Here is a 13,645-nt window from a genome sequence, read left to right as displayed (position 1 = left end):
ACATGCCTGTAGGCCCACTACTCAGGAGGCTGAGGTAGGAGGACTACTTGAGAATAGGAAGACAAGGCTGCAGCGAGCCATGATCATGCCACTACACTCCAGCCTGGACAACAAAGCGAGACCCTTTCTCAAAAAAAAAAAATGCCATGTGCAGTAGTTCACATCTGTAATCCCGGCACTTTGAGAGGTCAAGGCAGGCGGATTACCTGAGGCCTGGAGTTCGAGACCATCCTGGCCAACATGGTGAAACCCCGTCTCTACTAAAAATATAAAAATTAGCCAGGCGTGGTGGCAGGCACCTGCAATCCCAGCTACTTGGGAGGCTGAGGCAGGAGAATCACCTAAACCCAGGAGGCGGAGGTTGCAGTGAGCCGAGATTGCACCATTGCACTCCAGCCTGGGCGACAAGAGTGAGACTCCGTTTCAAAAAATAAAAAGTATTTTTCTTTACCACCTTACACTATTATGTGTTTATACTATTCCTTATCTACTTACATACAGTTCTTACATTTTCTAAAGATGACTTTTCGGTTTTACATTGTATTTTACACTATTCTTTAAACTGAAGTCTTTAGATTCTTTGAATTTAAAATAAACATACCCACTGCTTTTTAGGTTTTAGCGTAAGACACTTCTTTATCTTACACACTTCTCGGGAGATGGAAAACATCTGGGTCACAGATATTCCATAATGATAACCCTAAAAGAATTTAGAAATTATGAAAAGATTAATCCTCATGACTTTTGTCTAGAATTACTGCTGTTTAAACTTTTACTCTGGGCCGGGCGCGGTGGCTCATGCCTGTAATCCCAGCACTTTGGGAGGCCAAGGTGGGTGGATCATATGAGGTCCGGAGTTCAAAACCAGCCTGGCCAACATGGTGAAACCCCATCTCTACTAAAAATACAAAAATTAGCTGGGCGTGGTGGCGGGCACCTGTAATCCCAGCTACTTGGGAGGCTAAGGCAGGAGAATCACTTGATCCCAGGAGGTGGAGGTTGCAGTGAGCCTAAATCGTACGCCACTGCACTCCAGCCTGGGTGACAGAGCAAGACTTTGTCTCAAAATAATAACAACAATAATAAACTTTTACTCTGTAGGTCTTACAAGTTTTTTTCATTTTTCACCGGCCTTCCTAGGCCATCCCAATGTTCTCTCACATCTACTAACTTATAACCGCAGCACCAAAGCATACAGAATAATAACTGATGTTTAAAATCATGGAACAAGTTACCCCCAGTCTTCCTCATGTTCCAAAAGATGCTTGCCCGGACACATCACCTTTGCTACTGAGAAAGTATAGAGAAAAGGTATATGGGAGGATGAGGGTGCACTGAAGACAGTAAATACATCCTAACATCGTGTTGGCTTCTTAATTTGTTACACTGGAACTTAGGTGTACCTAAAGCCACACCACCATTACAACACTGATAACTGCCCAGTAACCATTCTGAACACCTCCAACAATGAGGAACAATATTTCTTGGACTCTCAGTTTATGGTAAGTGCGCCTCTGTAATAAACCAATACCATTCAAGTCAGGTACAGTGATGGTTCTGGAAAAGGAGGTGGCCTTAAATATCCACACTCAAAGGGGGAAAAATACATGCACACACACAGGCTGCCTTAATATCCCTGTTTGTCCAGCGGGCAGTGGGACTGGGAAATGATTGCGCCTCCTCAGAGCCAATACAGTAGGAGGTGAACACGGGGCAGTGAATTACCTAATGCCCTGCAGACAGATCCTTAGGAATGAGACAGAAAGAAAAGTATTTGGAGATAGAATAGAGAACCTCCGTCAAGAGCCCTACTAGGATGGGCCAACACTTCCTGTTTGTTTAGTGGTTCATCCTTCAGAACATTTTCTTTGTCAAAAAGGCTATAACAGTCCAGTACAGTGGCTCATATATAATCCCAGCCTATAATCCCAGCACTTTTGGAGACCCAGGCAAATGGATTGCTTGAGCCTAGGAGTTCAAGACCAGCCTGGCCAACATGGCAAAACCCCATCTCTACTAAAAAGACAAAAAATTAGCCAGGAGTGGTGGCACGTGCTTGTAGACCCAGCTACTTGGGAGGCTGTGGTGGGAGAATCGCTTGAACCCAGGAGGCAGAGGTTGCAGTGAGCCAAGATCATGCCACTGTACTCCAGCCTGGGTGACAGAGCAAGACCTCATCTCAAAAAAAGAAAAAGAAAAAGAAAAAAAAAAAAAAGCTAGGCCAGGTGTGGTGGCTCACGCTTGTAATCCCAACACTTTAGGAGGCCAAGGTGGAAGGATCACCTGAGGTCAGGAGTTCAAGACCAGCCTGGCCAACATGGTGAAGCCTGGTCTCTACTAAAACTACAAAAATTAGCCGAGCATGGTGGCAGGTGCCTGTAAACCCAGCTACTCAGGAGGCTGAGGGAGGGGAATCGTTTGAACCCAGGAGGCGGAGGTTGCAGTGAGCCAAGATCACGCCATTGCACTCCGGCCTGGATGACAAGAGTGAAACTCAATCTCAAAAACAAACAAACAAAAAGGGCTGACAGCCAGAATACAGCATTTGTAAGGCCCGATCTTTCCAACACTGCTGCCTATTCACTCCCTAGATAAGTCACCTTATCTTCACCACTGAAATTTGAGTACAGATTCTAAATATGGACATAAAAACCCACCCCCAACACCTGCCTGCCAAGTGTATTCGTGTCTCCAAAGTGCCCTCAAAACACAGAATGCAGTATCTGTGCCTGTGATTTTTACTCCAACTCACAAAACTCTGGCTCGGTTTCTGCTGACTCAGCTACCAGCACACACTGCTTGCCTTGTTCCTCCATGTTCCCATAGATGCCTGCTTGGGTACATCAACTTTGCTAGACAAATGGAAAATGTGTTTGTGGAGGGGTGGGGCAGCACTGAGGAGATACTAAGGATACACCTAGTCATATTTTTCCAATGTGAATGTCCTGAAGGAGACAGAATCTAGGTGCTGGCATGTCTATGCTTGAGTCTCAAAGATGAAAAGCTCCTACAAGCAGTTTGAGGGACTCCTATTCAATCCTTTCCATTCAACTTCCTTATTGCAAACAGACCTACCAAGCGAAAGAGGAGACGGACTTTGCTTCCTGAACTATGTAACAATCTAAATATAGCAGAGTCCTCTCTTATCCACAGGGGAAATGTTTCAAGATGCCAGCGGATGCCTGAACCCCTGGAGAGTATGGAACCCTATATGGACAGTTGTCCCTTGGAATCTGCAGGGCACTGGTTCCAGGATCTGCAGATGCCAAAATCCAGAGATGCTCAAAAGTTCCTTATATATATAAAACAATGTCAAATTTGCATATAATGTACACCTCCTATATACTTTCAATCTTCTCTAGATTACTAACAACACCTAATACAAAGTAAATACTATGTAACCAGCTATTATACCATATTGGGTTTTTATTTGCATTTTTTTGTATTGTTGTATTGGTTTTTTTATTATTTTTTTTCCCGAATATTTTCGATCCAAGTTTGGTTGAATCTGCAGGTGTGGAGCCCATGGCCACAGAAGGCTGACTCTGCTTTGTTTTCTTCCTATACACACAGAGCTATGATAAAGTTTTATTTATAAATTAAGCACAGTAAGAGATTAACAACAATAACTAATAATAAAACAATTAAACAATATACTCTAATAAATGTTATGTGAATGTGGCTGTTCTCTCTCTCTCTCAAAATATCTTACTATATCATACACAACCATCTTCTGACCGTGGCTGACTGGGGGTAACTGAAACCACAGAAAACAGAGCTGCCACTAAGGGAGAGCTCTCTTAGTAGCAAGTTGCAATTACATATGCTATTCCACATTTCAAAAATCTAACTCAGACTTGACCGATTTCTACAAGGAACTATTTGCAAAAAGATGAGGCATAATTTTTCTTTTACATTCTATTCCTGCCTTCCCCATCTCTAGGCCTACATTATCCTCCCCACTAAAACCCAGTGCTCAGTATTTTTCCACCAGCACACCAATGCCCAGTTCCAAAGCCGAGTTCGCAAGCATACTTTCCATTTGGGATGTTGACCTGCTTATGCCATGGTGGTACTAAATAAGCTGGTGCTCTAAGAGGCACGCTCTGGAAACTCAAGGGTTAAAGTGCAGCTAATATTCCTGGCATTCATTAGTCATATCATCTTGCTGCACACTCAGGTCTTTCTGGAGATAACAGTGTAAGGACATTGCCCCTGCGTAAAGGCCTTTGAAGCTTGAGGGAGTATATGGCTAACCGAAAGTAGGGAAAGGAACCAGAAAATCTCCTAGATCAGGGGTCAGCAAACTATAGCTAGCAGGTCAAAGACGGCCCACTACCTGTTTTTGTAATGAAAATCTGATTGGAACACAGACAGCCATGCTCACTCACTGTTATATTTACTGTCCGTGGCTGCTTTTGTGCTACAACAGCAGAGTTGAGTAGTCACAGATACTGTGTGACCTGCAAAGCCTAAAATATTTACAATCTGGCCCGTTACTGAAAAAGTTTGCTACCTCTCATCCTAGATGAAATCAGGACCAGCTTTATAAATAATTTGGTGGCAAATTCTACCTAAATTTACCCAATCTAAAGTGAAAAACGGTGTTAGAAATAGAATTATTTCGAGTGCAGTGGTGCAATCACGGCTCACTGCAGCCTCGAACTGCTGGGTGTAAGTGATCCTCCTGCCTCACCCTCCCAAGTGGCTAGGACTACAGGCCCATGCCACCACACCCAGCTAATTTTTTATAGAGATGCGGGTCTCACTTTGTTGCCCAGGTTGGTCTCAAACTCCTGGCCTCAAGCAATCCTTCCACCTCAGCCTCCCAAAGTGCTGGGATTACAGGTATGAACTACCACACCAGGCTGAGAACTTATAAAAGTGAATTTCAAAACATGAGCTTCTCAGACAGATTAGTTCTAAACTGAAGCTCAGTGTGACTTGTCATGAGCCCTATAAACTATCACATTTAAGACCTTAGCTGTGACCTGGATCTCTTCCCTCTAATTTCGTCTGAGAAACCCTTGTTCAACACACACTGAGCAGCACTTACTCCGCGCCAGACCCTGGGTTAGCCACCGGCACACAATAAAGCTTACACTTCCTCAGCCTGGACACGTAGTAGGACATTTCAGGAAAGAAAAAACCATGAGGGACACATGGAATAGTTCTTACAGCTGAACAATTTTACTCTGCCACTATTCTACCAGAATATTTGGTGAGTAAACTCTTGTGTTTAGAATGTGATCTTCCTAGAGTGGGTTGTGAACTCATATCTCTAAGGCAGGGTCTATAACAGAATTCAGGAAGTCTGTGAAGTCGGATGAAAAAGACCATATCTTTATTTTCACTTTAGTTATGAACATAAGCTACAGCAGTAACAGAAGATTTATTAGACAAATGGATTTGTTACCAGTAGAAATCATGGATATTTTCATATCATATTATACTTGTTATATTTTGATAACTATATATCAATATAATTCAATATAACTGGTTTTCTTTATAGTTCTATGTATTTTATTTTTGCATATGAAAACATATTCCAAAAAGGAACTCTAAACGCTTTCACCACACTGCCAAAGGAGTCCATAACACAAAAAAGATTAAGATTCGTGTTCTGCAGTCAAAAAATAAAGAAACATAATCACATTTACTGTAATTCTCTGTATATAAAAAAACTACCTGTTTTTTTATTAAGGGTTATATGCTCATTGTCTATAGAGCAGGAACCATATGTCATTATTTTTGGCAGCCTTCACCTTAAAACTGGTTTGCAAGTAGTTGTGAATGTGATATAACAGCCTAGCAGATTCATGGACTCCCCTGGCTCATTGGCAGTCATCCTAGTCCAAACATAGAAAGTCTCAAACTAACATAACTTTCAACTTGTGGTACAAGAGAATTCCCAAAAGAAGGCAAGGGGCAAGGCACGGTGGCTCACACCTGTAATGCCGACACTTTGGGAAGCCAAGGTGGGTGGATTACTTAGGTCTGGAGTTTGAGACTGGCCTGGCCAACATGGTGAAACTCCGTCTCTACTAAAATACAAAAATTAGCCAGGCGTGGTGGCGGGCGCCTGTAATCCCAGCTGAGGCGGGAGATCGCTTGAACCCAGGAGGCAGAGTTTGCAGTGAGCTAAGATGGCACCACTGCATTCTAGCCTGGGCAACAAGGCAAGATTTGGTCTCAAAAAAAAAATAAATAAATAAATAAATAAATAAATAAATAAATAAATAAATGGAAAGAAAGGGGGAAAAGACACACACAGAAAGCCTGCTATTAATATATATCTATTAACCTGGTTTATGAATGGTAAAAACATAGGTAATTCAATTATTTACATTAATGAATAAGGTAGGTAAACAAACCTAAAAGAATGCCAAATATGAGACTCATTTCTTTTTATCTTCTGAGGTGGCGCTTCGGCACATGCTGCAAATGTAAAAAGGTACATTCCCGGAATTTACTGGCTAAATTGTAGAAAGGAATTAGGATTTACATTCTGCCACAAATAATCCATAAAGCAATTAACAAAACAAATCACATATGAAACACATGTCCAAGTACTCATTTGACAGGAATACTGTGAAAAGAGACGTTTAGGACGAAAAGCAGAAAGGTTTATGCCTAGGAAAGAGTTTCAAGGACGGAGGGAAAAGGAGATGCCAGAAGTGGCCAAGCAGATAAGCAGGAGGGTTGACAAGGCCTAGAGTCCTGACCCCTCCCTCTCCCAAGCCACCCCTTTTTCTCATGTGCTTGATGTGTGACAATGTCAAAGACATACAAGCAGCCAGCCACAATCTTGAGCAAAAAAGGGACTCTCCCGTGATAACTGGCAAGTACTCTGACTTCAGGGTTTCTCTAACTGGAAAAAAAAAATCCAAGAAAAAAATGACTTTTAGAAAAATGTATTCTTTCCAGAAGAAGGAGACCTACTTCTGCTTGATTTAGACAGGAAGATTTCTATTGGCAGAAAAGTCAGAAGGTCTGCTTCAGATCAGAGTTACGTAAATACTTAGAAAAGCGTGATGCTTGAGTAAGAACTCTACTGTTATTAACAGATATTTTGCTATTATCCATCATTAATAACAATGGAAAATTATGCTTGCTTTTTATTTGAGCATTTCAAAAACTAATTCTATCAGTACTTTCAACATCTCCAGGAGAGGTTATTCAGATCCCTAGGGAAATCCTGTCTAACCTAAAGGCTAGGCAGCTCTGAATTATAAATGGAGTCAGATGGTTTACAAACTCTATGAAATTATATATAAAATTTGGTAAGTTCACATATATTTCAGATTATTAAAGGGCTGTTTAATCGTAAGAACAGTTACCTCTGGCCATGGTTAGAAAATCTAAAACAAGAGAAAGCAATAATGCTTTCCATACATAGTCACAGGGCAAGTCAATGTTAATCTCAGAGAAAGTAACCAGGGACTGCTAAATCCAGGGCTCTATCTAACTAGATCATTCTTCCTGAGGGATCACATATTCAAAAAGCAGGTCCCCAAGGAAAATAAAACCCCACTGCTTATGGGGGAAGAATCACAGACTGAGGGGGAATGAAGCTCATTCTTTATCAACAAGGCCATCATGCTAGTTTTCAAAGGGAATTTGCAAAGCAAATCTTTTGTCCTACAAAAAGATTCATTTCATTCAGCAAAGAAAAGAGACCCCAGAGGGAGTACTGTAGAATCCCAAGCCTCTTCTATAGCCTGTTACCTTGAAGCATATATGCTGTTCTAGAAGAAATCCTTGGGTAGTTCCTTTTAGTTAAGTAGAATGTAAGTCAAGTAAACATCTAATGTGCTAGAAAAAGGTGTAACTAGCCAACTTTTTTAGCCAAGAAAAGGCTATCCCCCACCATTCTCAACTCATTGCCATTCAAGAACCTATCTGAACCCTATTCCCCTATTACAGAGTGTAGAGGCAGGAGTGGTTATCAGATTAATACAGTGTCCGATAAATTGAATGACCTCATACTTCTCCTATTATAAAAAGCACTTGGTGGCACCGTCAGTAGCACCTTCTAAAAGGAGCTGTAAGGCCAGGCACGGTGGTCATGCCTGTAATTCCAGCACTTTGGGAGGCTGAGGCCGGTAGATCACCTAAGGTTGGAAGTTTGAGACCAGCCTGGCCAACATGGTGAAATCCTGTCTCTACTAAAAATACAAAAATTAGCCAGGTGTGGTGGCAGACGCCTGTAGTCCCAGCTATTCAGGAGGCTGAGGCAGGAGAACCGCTTTGAACCAGGAGGCGGAGGTTGCAGCGAGCTCGGATCGTGCCAGCGCACTCCAGCCTGGGCAACAGAGTAAGCCTCTGTCTCAAAAATAAATAAATAAATAAATAAATAAAACAAAAAGGGCTGTAAGAGAGAAGTAGTAACATTCACTTTAATTTCATCTACATCACTAACAGCCCTAAAGAAAGGGAATGTGTAGGAAATAAAGTCAGCAGCTAAAACTTCATTTACATTACCCATAGTGTGGCATCATTCCTAGCATGTCAGGCGTGGCCTCCAGCATACAAACCATTGAATTAGACAACTAAGTACACTGAAGTCTCTCCCATGTGGCATTCCAATCACCATCATTGACATCGCGGGTATCATCATTTTGTCCACCTTTCTTTCTCATCATGTCATCATTTGTTTACTGCTATTACTGCACCAAATCCCATTCTCAATATCTTCTTACTAGCAAGTTTCTGTACTTGCCAAATCACTAAATATCAAGATAAATAGGCTCTGGAGTTCATATCTTCCTTCCTACTTCCATTTTATTGTTGGCAGAATATTTTCTGTCCTTATCTTGAGTTTCCTTCCCAACCCTTGTTCCTACGCTCAAAGCTTCCAGTTCCCCATTAGCAGTTCCTCATACTACAAACCCCTAAATCCTCACTGCCTCTATAAATATCACTGTCCCGTTTTTTTTTTTTTTTTTTTTTTGAGACAGAGTCCCCCTCTTCACCCAGGCTGGAGTGCAGTGGTGTAATCTCAGCTCGCTGCAACCACCGCCTCCTAGGTTCAAGCAATCCTCCCACCTCAGCCTCCCAAGTAGCTGGGACTCCAGGCATGAGCCACCACACTCACCCAGTGTCCCTATTTCAATATAATTTCTGGTTCTCCCAACTGAGATCCTGAGTTTCAGCTCTCAGAGCTAGTCACCTCAATTACATTCAGGAAGCCTCCTCCAGTTAGGCCAATGTAATACAGCCTGTTCCCAATTGCATCTTTGTACTTCCAGACAGTTCCCTATTCATAGAATCATTACATTTTAGAACCAAAAGAACACTCAGAAACAATCTGGTCCAATGTTTTTCAAACTTTTAAAGTACATTTTGCTTCTTACCCTTTGAGATGTACAAAATCTATTTTACATCATAATCTCATACACACATAACTCAAACAAATCACATGAAACAATACTTACCCTTGCTATGTAAACACACTGAAAGTTTCTATTCTATTCAACTTTTTAAAAGAAAAGTACAGGTTCAGGCCAGGCACAGTGGCTCACGCCTGTAATCCCAGCACTTTGGGAGGCCGAGGCAGGTGGATCACCTGAGGTCAGGAGTTCAAGACCAGTCTGGCCAACATGGAGACACCCCGTCTCTACTAAAAATACAAAAATTAGCCGGGCGTGGTAGTGGACGCCTGTAATCCCACCTACTAGGGAGGCTGAGGCAGGAGAATCGCTTGAACCAGGGAGGCGGAGGTTGCGGTGAGCCTGAGATTGCGCCACTGCACTCCAGCCTGGACAACAAGAGCGAAACTGTCTCAAAAAAGAAAAAAGAAAAAGAGTTCCACGCACTACACTGGTTTCCCAGCTCAGTACTGGGAAGAAACCCGTAGTGTGGGAGACATTGAACTCGTCCAAACTTCCCACTCACTGATGAAGAAACTGTAACTCAGTGGTGAGGTCTGTCCATGAAAATCCACCTCGGGCCTGTCTGTTAATTCCAGACCAGTGTTCTTCCCACCAACCGCCTTCTCTGCCCAGCCACAGCCCATCGCAGCCCGTGCCCACACACAACCCCACGGTGGCATCGCCCACCACTGACCCACCCTCTTCTCCAAGTCACTGCCCTGAGGCGCAGTCCCCTCGCGGCCGCGCGTTTCGCATTCCCTCCCCCGGGTCACAGTCCCCCGCTGTCACCGGCCGGCGGTCACAGTGGCCTCGCAGCCCCGGTCCCACTCGCCTGGCTGTCACTCACCGCTCTTCCTCGGTCACGGTGGCCCCGCGGTCCCAGCCCCACAGAGTGTCCTCTCGGAGACGCACGGAGAGGCGCACACCCGCGGCTCACGCTCCCCGAGCCCGCTCCGCTCGGATTCCTGCCCGGCGCCGCGTCACGGACTAGGGAAGTCGAGGAGGTTGCGGGGAGACGCCCGGGAAAGGCAGCCGATGGAAGAGCCGGACGGAAGTCCCGCCTACTTCCCCCACCCGTCAATCCGACCACGACTTCTTGAAAACCGCGACTCCTGACACCGTAGTTCCGCCTCCTCAGAGGCCCCGGGGACGAAGTGACCGAGCAGAAATCCCAGAGACCGGAGACGGAATGGCCCGGGTCAGTCTCCGCCCGGAACCGGAGGATGCAGCGAACACGCCTCCTTGAAGAGGGATACGATGTGAACGGGCACAAGAGCTCGCCGGTCCGTCAAGACGCGCTGCCCGGCGGCTCCCCCGTGGCCCAGCTCGGGCCGTGTCCGCGCAGGCGGGCCTGTGCGCGGAGGTCCTCCCGCCGCACCCCGCACCCCGCACCCGGCCGCCACCGCGCAGCCCTCCGCGGAGACGCCCCGACCGCGGCCGCCTCGCCGCAGCGTCAGCTTTTCCCTGCGTGGGGATGGAAGGGGAATTTCCGACCGCCAGCCCCGTCCGCTGAAAACCGGTGGCTGACCCACCCCGTTCCTTTTTCTGACCCAGGTTGGCTCAAATAATAATAACAAATCTCCAGGGATCCGCTGAGCGCTAGTTGGGCAGAAGTGGATCAAGACACCTGCCGGGGGGTGTATGGGGGGAAGAAACGTTCTCCTTTGCTAGAATGAACCTTGGGAAGGATCCCTTTTGATCAGTAGATGTAAGTGGCTACACAATGTTATGGAAGAAGGCTGTAAAAAATTTTTATTTTTTTTAATTACCAACTGAACTGAAGTAAAAGACATTTTTAACTTATTTACTTGTTCTTTTACTTTTGTTTTTTTTAAGACGGAGTCTCGCTCTGTCGCCCAGGCTGGTGTGCAGTGGCGCGATCTCGGCTCACTGCAGCCTCCGCCTCCCGGGTTGAAGGGATTCTCGTGCCTTGTCCCGAGCAGCTGGGATTACAGGTACCCGCCCCCACGCCCGGCTAATTTTTGTATTTTTAGTAGAATCGGGGTTTCACCATGTTGGTCAGGCTGGTCTCAAACTCCTGACCTCAAGTGATCTGCCCACCTCGGCCTCTCAAAGTGTTGGGATCACAGCCCACCGCGCCCAGCTAACTTTTTTGTTGTTGTTGTTGCTTTGCTTTTTTGGATTTTTTTTTTTTTTAATTTGTCTACATCAACAATATCCAATCTTTTGGCTTCCCTGGGGCACACTGGTAGGAGAGGAATTGTCTTGGGCCACGCATAAAGTAACACTAACAATAGCTGATGAGCTTTATTTAAAAAAATCGCAAAACAAACCTCATGATGTTTTTTAAAAGTTTACAAATGTGTGTTTTTTGGGCCGCATTGCAAAGCTGTCCTGGGCCGCGGCTTGGATAAGCTTGGTCAAGATGCTTAACTTCAAAGTGGCTGAGAAGAAAGAGGATGGGTATAACTGTGCATCTGCTGAGGAGCCTCCAGGGGGAAAAAGGATTTAAATCTGAATTTCAAGTATGTCTTTGAACATGGTGGATAGACTAAGGTACCCCAAATAAGGACAGTTAGCTGGAGGAGACACCGGGGCCTCTATGGGGAACATCACTACAAAAATAAGAGTTTGGATAGTAACCAACATCAGAATCTCAGAGAGTCTTAAGGGAGGATGAATTTCATACAGAGGATTGATTTCATATGACCCTGACACTGTGGACAAAGAAAATGGATGGGTGTTTATGCTAATAAGCTATGTAAGACATAGGATGGCAAGAGCTGAGCAAAAACACTGTGTGAGAAAGATGAAGGCAACAATTCAAAATGTAGGAAAAAGCAGCCAGGCATGGTGGTTCATGCCTGTACTCCCAGCATATTGGGAGGCCAAAGCAGGAGGATCACTTGAGGCCAGGAGTTCAAGACTAGCCTGGGCAACATAGCAAGGCCTCATCTCTATAAAAAATAAAATTACTGCTGGGAGGCTGAGGTGGGCGGATCATGAGGTCAGGAGTTCGAGACCAGCCTGGCCAACACCTGCCTCTACTAAAAATGCAAAATTAGCTGGGTGTGGGGGCACACGCCTATAATCCCAGCTACTCAGGAGGCTGAGGCAGGAGAATCACTTGAACCTGGGAGGCTGAGGTTGCAGGAAGCCGAGATGGCGCCACTGCACTCCAGCCTGGGTGACAGTGAGACTCCATCTCAAAAAATAAATAAAATTACTGGCCAGGTGTGGTGGCTCACACCTGTAATCCCAGCACTTGGGGAGGCCAAGGCAGGCGGATTACTTGAGGCCATGAGTTTGAGATCAGGCTGGCCAACATGGCAAAACCCCATCTCTACAAAAAAAAAATACAAAAATTAGGTGGGCATGGTGGTGCCTGCCTGTAATCCCAGCTACTCGGGAGGCAGGAGAATCTCTTGAACCCAGGAAGCAGAGGTTACAGTGAGCCAAGATCGTACCACTGCACTCCAGCCTGGGCAACAGAGCAAGACTCCATCTCGATAAATAAAAAAAAATAAACATGTTTTAAAACAGCCATGTGTGTTGGCATGCCTGTAGTCCCAGCTACTCGGGAGGCAGAAGAATCTCTTGAACCCAGGAGGCAGAGGTTATAGTGAGCCGAGATCGTACCACTGCACTCCAGCCTGGGCAACAGAGCAAGACTCCGTCTCGATAAATAAATAAAAATAAACATGTTTTAAAACAGCCATGTGTGTTGGCGTGCCTATAGTCCCAGCCACTCGGGAGGCTGACATGGGAGGATCACTTGAGCCTGAGAGTTCAAGGCTGCAGCAAGTTACAGTCCCACCACTGTGCCCCAGCCTGGGCAACAGAACAAGGCCCATTCTCTGAAAATGTAAATAAATAAAGTCAAAAGTTATTTTAAAGAATGTAGAGAAAAGCTTTATGCACAAATAAAGCCATGTCTTTATTTTTTATAATAGTGAAAAATCAGAAATAAGCAGACCCTCAATAAGGAACTGGCAAAAGTAACAATGGCATAACCCATTGAAATAAATGCCGCTACTAAGTCATGCATCTTAAAATCATAATGCAAATAAAATGACATAAAAACTGTTCATAGCCGGGCGCGGTGGCTCACGCTTGTAATCCCAGCACTTTGGGAGGCCGAGGCGGGCGGATCACAAGGTCAGGAGATCGAGACCACAGTGAAACCCCATCTCTACTAAAAATACAAAAAAAAATTAGCTGGGCGCGGTGGCGGGCGCCTGTAGTCCCAGCTGCTCGGGAGGCTGAGGCAGGAGAATGGCGAGAACCCGGGAGGCGGAGCTTGCAGTGAG

General features: G+C 44.9%; 1 protein-coding gene across 6 annotated transcripts in view; it reads right to left on the bottom strand.

The window, feature by feature from the left end:
• PCYT1A (phosphate cytidylyltransferase 1A, choline) overlaps window positions 1–10,441 on the bottom strand; it is a 69,924-nt gene extending 59,483 nt beyond the window's left edge. For 3 of the 6 annotated variants that reach the window (XM_073023786.1, XM_073023787.1, XM_038003132.2), the window contains exons 1-2: window positions 10,222–10,441; window positions 602–700 (exon numbers count right to left, since the gene is read on the bottom strand). The gene's annotated coding sequence lies outside the window, so the exon portion shown is untranslated. The remainder of the gene's footprint in view (window positions 1–601; window positions 701–10,221) is intronic. The other 3 variants (XR_012095636.1, XR_005241968.2, XM_073023785.1) reach the window with 1 other exon arrangement.
• Window positions 10,442–13,645: the final 3,204 nt, after the last annotated feature.

Source organism: Chlorocebus sabaeus, chromosome 15 (genome assembly GCF_047675955.1).
Source record: "Chlorocebus sabaeus isolate Y175 chromosome 15, mChlSab1.0.hap1, whole genome shotgun sequence".
Lineage (NCBI taxonomy): Eukaryota > Metazoa > Chordata > Mammalia > Primates > Cercopithecidae > Chlorocebus > Chlorocebus sabaeus.
Note: the sequence above shows the minus strand (reverse complement) of the source record. Positions and strands in the feature narration are given on the sequence as shown.